Source organism: Varanus komodoensis, unplaced genomic scaffold (assembly GCF_004798865.1).
Source record: "Varanus komodoensis strain SLA01 unplaced genomic scaffold, ASM479886v1 scaffold30, whole genome shotgun sequence".
NCBI lineage: Eukaryota > Metazoa > Chordata > Lepidosauria > Squamata > Varanidae > Varanus > Varanus komodoensis.
In genome coordinates this window covers 11,703,954-11,709,931 of record NW_025335762.1, presented here as the reverse complement: position 1 = coordinate 11,709,931, position 5,978 = coordinate 11,703,954, and positions in this window count along the sequence as shown.

The window sequence follows — 5,978 nt, the reverse complement described above, 5'->3', positions numbered from 1 at the left end:
CTGAATCATCCTTGTTGCCCTCCTCTGTACCCTTTCTAGCTTTTCTGTGTATTTTTTGAAGCTTAGGTGTCCAGAACAGGACACAGTACTCCAGGTGATGTCTGACTATTGCTGATCATAGAGAAACTAGTACTTCATGTGTTTTGGAAGTGATGCATCCCAAAATAGCTTTTGCCCTTAATGCAGCTGAACCACATTGTTGGCTCATATTTAGCTTGTGTTCTACAACAGCCCCAAGATCTTTCTCATTTGCAGTATTGTTGAGCCAAGTGATCCCCATCTTGTAGCACTGTATTGGTTACTTGTTCCCAAGTAGAGGCCTCAGCATTTGTCCCTATTGAATTTCATTCTGTTGTTCTCTGCCCACCATTTTAACTTATCAAGATCACCCTGTATCTTATCTCTGTCTTCCAGGGTGTTCACTATTCCATCCAGCTTTGTGTCATCTGCAGATTTCATTGTCGTTCTTTGTACTTCCTCATCCAAGTCATTAATAAAAACGTGGAACAGCACTGGCCCCACTACAGAACCCTCTGGCACCTGACTTGTCACCTTTCTCCAGTTTGTGTCATTGGTGAGCACTCTTAGAGTCTGGTTTTGTGGCCAGTTGTGGGTCCACCTAATAGTAGTTCTGTCGAGCCCACATTTTCAGGTTTGCTAATCAGAATGTCACAGGGCACTTTGTCAAAGGTTTTGCTTACATGCACAGCATTCCAGCCATCCCACAGTATGGGAGGTTACCCAGTCAAAAAATGAAATTAGGCTCACCTGGCGGGATATGTTCTTGGGAAATCCATGTCGGGTTCTAGTGATTACTGCATTGTCTTCAAGGTGTTTGCACACTGTTTTATAATTTGTTCCAGAATTTTCCAGGGATTGATGCCAAACTAACTGGTCTATAGTTCCCAGATTCATCTTTCCCCCCCTTTCTTGTAGGTAGGGACAACATTAGCTCTTCTCTAGTCATCTGGCACTTCTCCTGTCTTCCATGAATTCTCAAAAAGGACAGTGGTTCTGAGTCTTCTTTTGCTAGTTCTTTTAAGACTCTAGGATATTCCATACAGGGCATAATTAATTCCTAAAGGTACACAAGCTGTTTATTTATTGAAGCACTTCTTGTGTATTGGCCAGTTTTTTAAAAAGTCAGTCTAAAAAGACAATTTGTAAATCCATCAAGCAAACATTTGGATTCCCATAAGGACTGAAGGCTACTTTAAAGCTGGACCAACATTTCTGTAGAGTAAACACGGATTGCCTGACATCTTCTATTTCAGAATTCTGCTCCACTAAGGGAGTTCTTATTTTCACTTTCTACAACTCCTTGGAAAAGTTGGCCTTTGCTGCTTGCAGTTCTTCTATCCATATGTAGAGGGCAGCCTCTTCTCTGCTTTCTTTGAGTTGAACCTTAAATTATTGTGCTTGGATCTCTTCCCCACCACCTTCTTTTCTGCATTCGTGAAACACAGTTCAGTTCTACATGGCACTGAAAACCTGGTGAAAATAGAGATCATTGATTTCAGCCAGCTCATTTTTTTTTTGCCTTAGGGAGTTCCCTGGAAATTGGTGCCTCTCCTTTTCTCCCTTCTCAGTCATCTCCACAGAGGATACACAAATGCTGGGCTGAAAGTCTATGATATCCTGGAGACAAATAAAATGAGTGAAAATAGAGAAAGCAAATATTGTAGCAAAGAAAATGGTTCAGGGACCAACTGGCTACATTTCAAATAGAATGGATTTTTTTTTTTACTCCAAAGGTCAGTAAACCAAAAGGGATGAACCAAAGAATGTTCTTCTTTGAGAGATTGCTGGAAGACTGGTTCTTCTTTTATTTTGTTTGTTTGGATATATCTTTTGAAGTACAAAAAGTAAGAAGACCATGTTTTTGTAACCTGGCATGCAAAAAGAGTGCAAAAGACTTTCCCAATCAGAAGGAAGGCACATTGAATAAAATGGGATTTACTAGCAACTAATGGTGTCTGGCACCACAGTGGTCATGCATTTTCTATTTTCTTTTAATGAAAATACCACAACCCACTCACTGACAAAGGAAATGAACATGTCATGGAATTCTTAACAGGTAAAGGAACTGTGATCCTAACTTTGCAACCTTGTTTACAAACAGGGCAAATGTTTACTGGATCAGATCAAGCACTATGATACTTTGCAAGAATCCCAGCAACCCACAGGTGTTAAGCCCTCCTGGGATGCCAATCTCACCATCTGGAACTTCTCAGGAAGTGGTGCCCCCTTTCCTTGCCCCCCTCTTCTTTCATTGACTCACCTGCTTTTCCCCAATCACAGTCTCCCCCCCCCCCACACACACACACAGTTTAAAAGACGGAAATGCCTCTCCCAAGTTTTAGCACTGGCAGTAAGATCTTAAAGCTTCAATGAGCTCTTTTTTGGTTGCTGTTGGTGGTATTTCGGACCTACCACTCTTATCTTTGATGCCTCTCTGTTTCCTTCAACCCTTCGCATCAGTGGAATGCGGGCCCAAGACCCTCAACAAAACAGAATCCGGCCCTTGGCCTGAAAGAGGTACCCCATCCCTTCACGAAGCTGGTAGGTCACAAACCAGCTGGTGACCCACCTTTGGATAATATTCAGTTATCACTCCTTAACATTGTGTTGATTCCTGCCAGCTCTTGCATGCCTTGGAAAAATGCAGAAAGGGATTCTAGCAAAGCAAAGCAAAGCAAAGCAAAGCAAAGCAAAGCAAAGCAAAGCAAAGCTCTTTTGAGGAATTTTGGTAGAATCACTGGGGATCCTTGCCAAATGTCTCTGCCCTGGAACTATTTTGAACTACCATTGTTGCCAACTCTTGCAGTTTTTATGGCAAGTCTCAAAGGGCTGATCCCCCACACCTGATGTTCCAGGGGCCTGTATTATTTCATGCAATCTCAAATTTCATTTTTCACCAAAGTAATTTACTAAGCCTCATAGCTATAAAGAAAAATCTTTGAACGCAAACCAAAAATGTGAGCTGAGTGGACCCCAGGGCTAAACAACTTGAACACTTTTAATGTAAATGTGTACATACACATATCTAGAGAAAACCACACGATATATAATCTAATTCTGTGAAAATGGATGGCGTTGATTCATTATTTCTATACGTTAAGTTATTAGCAAGGTTGATTCTCCACAACTAGTCAAACAGTGATGTTTCTTTTTTTTCTCTGTATAGCATAACACATTGCTGTACAACATTTTCCTAATATAATGCATTTTGAAAATATTATTTTGTCTAATCTACACAGTTTTGTGTGCACTGCTTTGATTGGAAAATTCTGTTGCAAAGTTTGGAGAAGTGAGACTATCAAAGAATAACCATGTTTTAGTTCTTGCATCGGTCCAACACTAAGACATTGGATAAGTCTATGTGAATATGAGGGATGGGAAACCCCTATTTTCCCCCTCTCTCTAGCTATGAACAGGCCTATATTGGCCCAGTTCATCCCAGCGCTGTATGTGGTCTGCCACCATCACTGGGGTGGAAGTAGGGAAGTCGAATGTTATCCCTGTGTTGGTTTTCCTAGTGCTGGTATCCAGTTTGGGCAGCGTTCTAATGCGGCCGGGGCTCAGCAGGGATGCAATACCAGCAGGTTTTTTGTCTTGGTTTTGTTGTAGCAGACTGGTTTCATCCAGAATGGGTAATTAGGGCCCATTTGTTTCATGAAAGCTGTTCCTAGAAGAGATGAGAACTGCTTTAACTGGTTCGCGATGCTGCAGCACAAGCTGCCTGCAGTTTTGGACTTGTCTTGAGGGCATGACTATGGGGGCTACCATGATGAACACCTGGATTTCAAAATTCCCCACCAAATGCAGAGCCTGTCCAGTCTTGAAATCTGTGTGCCAAGTAGTCAAATCCATGAATGAATGGAGTTCTGCTGGTTTTCCGACTTCTGAGCTGCCCAACAGATTTGCTATCTGGGCAGCCGATTTGGATTCCACGCTCTTTGGAGTCTGTTTGTTTATTGTTGGGCTTCAATGGCTTTGTGCTCCTTCTGTGGGTACTGCATTGTTTTCAAATGTGTCTGTCATGTTTTATGCAAGTTGCCTTCAGCAGGGGAGAAAAGTGACATATAGATAAATCTATAAGCTAGAGGCCTTGATCCATCAATGTTCAGAACTCACTTTTGAACATGATTTCTCTGAAGAAATCCCCGTTACTCCCAGGAATGCAGCCTCAATCCTATTTTAGTTGTTCAGCACCACCCAGGGAGAACTCATCAAAGAAACAAACCAACTGCTAATGGAAATAGGTTGCAAACTGGCCAAACCACACCAATCCCCATTTCTAGAACCATGAGACATTTCATTAAGCTCTCCAGGTTTGTTCAATGCCCTATTTTCATCGTGGATTTCCAGCAGATGCAGAAGAGATTTTGAAGTTTTTATATGAGAATGTTCAGTCCAGAAATAACTGCATTGTAAGGTAGTTGGAAGGTAACACTGAACTCGAGAGAGCCCCCATTTTTCTATAATGCGTTTTCTTCCCATGGTTCTGAGCATCCATTAGACTGGAAGGAAGGCTGGTGCTGTAGCATTAAAAGGTTGTTGGTGGCGGTTACTGGCTGGGAAGAGTGTTTCCAGGAGCAGATTCTTCTGTGCCATGATGTGACTTGAATCTGAAAGGAGCAGCCTGTAGGAGCGAGGCCCTTCCCTTTTGTGGACCAATAATCAAATGCTGGCCCACGTTATCCGTGCTGTTCACTAGCAAATGGTCGTGCTTTTGCTGCTTAAACTGGCACTGCCAGAATGATGGGCTTTTCAATGACAGGGCGATTTCAAGGCAAGCAGGAGGGAGAGGTGAGCAGTGGTTATTTGGAAGAAGGCTTCAGCAATCTGAACTTGTGGAGAGGGTCCCCTTCCCTTTGGCTGGTTCTGCCATTGCCAGTCCATTGGCTGTCTCCATGCTGGCCCGATGCATTTGGCAGCAGGGCAGCGTCAAGGGGAGTGGAAACTGCTGCTCCTGCTTCAGTCATTGCTCGCTTACAGAGAACGCAGAGCTGAGCAGTCAATGGTGGTGCAGAGGAGGGGCAGCCAGGCCAGCAGCTCCCCCAGTGGCCCAACCAGGGGCCCAGCGATGCTAACCTCTGATATCATCTCTGCCAGGGACTGCAACATGTTGGCACACCTGTGTTTGCCTGAGAGAGGGAGAGGCCTTGACAAGCTGTAGTGTGGGGAAGATGGGGGGAGGGGGCACCGGCATTAGAGGCTGCCAACTTCCAACTTCCTGGCCATCCTCAGGTTCAGGAGCTAAGCTGAGTGATTCCCCCCACCCCAAAATCATAGCCTGACATTTCCCGCACCATGCAGGAAAACAGTCCACAGAAGCCACTAGATCTTTTTTTCCTGGTCTGACTATGGAAAGAAGAATAGGAGAGATCTATGTGTCTCCTTCCCTTTTTCCACAACCCAGGAAGCATCCATGGTTCTGCTTTCTGGCTGGATACATATTGTGTGAAGGGGAGAGCTTGGGAAATGGAAGGGATGGGTGGGAAGAGGGCAAGCATCAGAAGTAGGCATTCTCAGGCTTGTGCTGAGACCATACTCCAGCAGAACCCACTCACAAGAGCGCCTTAGATTTGTGTCTCTTCTTCTCCATCGCAATCTGCCTGTTCACCTACTTCTCACTCTGGTCCAGATAATGGTGGTGGTGACCAGGAGGAGCAGTGGATGCTGCCACCTGCTTGCTCAGTGGTTCTCTGTCTGTTTGACTGTCAAGAGGTATTATGAAGGGTGGAGGGAAAGCAGCCAGTGACCATGGTGGTGAGAAGGTGGACTCACTGAGGGAAGGGCCCAGGGGCCTTCAGGAACCCAGAGCCAGCACTGGGCAGAAGAGAAGGGACTGGCTGAGCCAGGAATTCAACTACATTTTATTCCAAGAAAGAGAACAATCCAACAGTCCATAGTCCCAATAACACCCACCTCTTCTCACTAAAAGCTACCAGTACTCCTATCTAAGTCTGAGC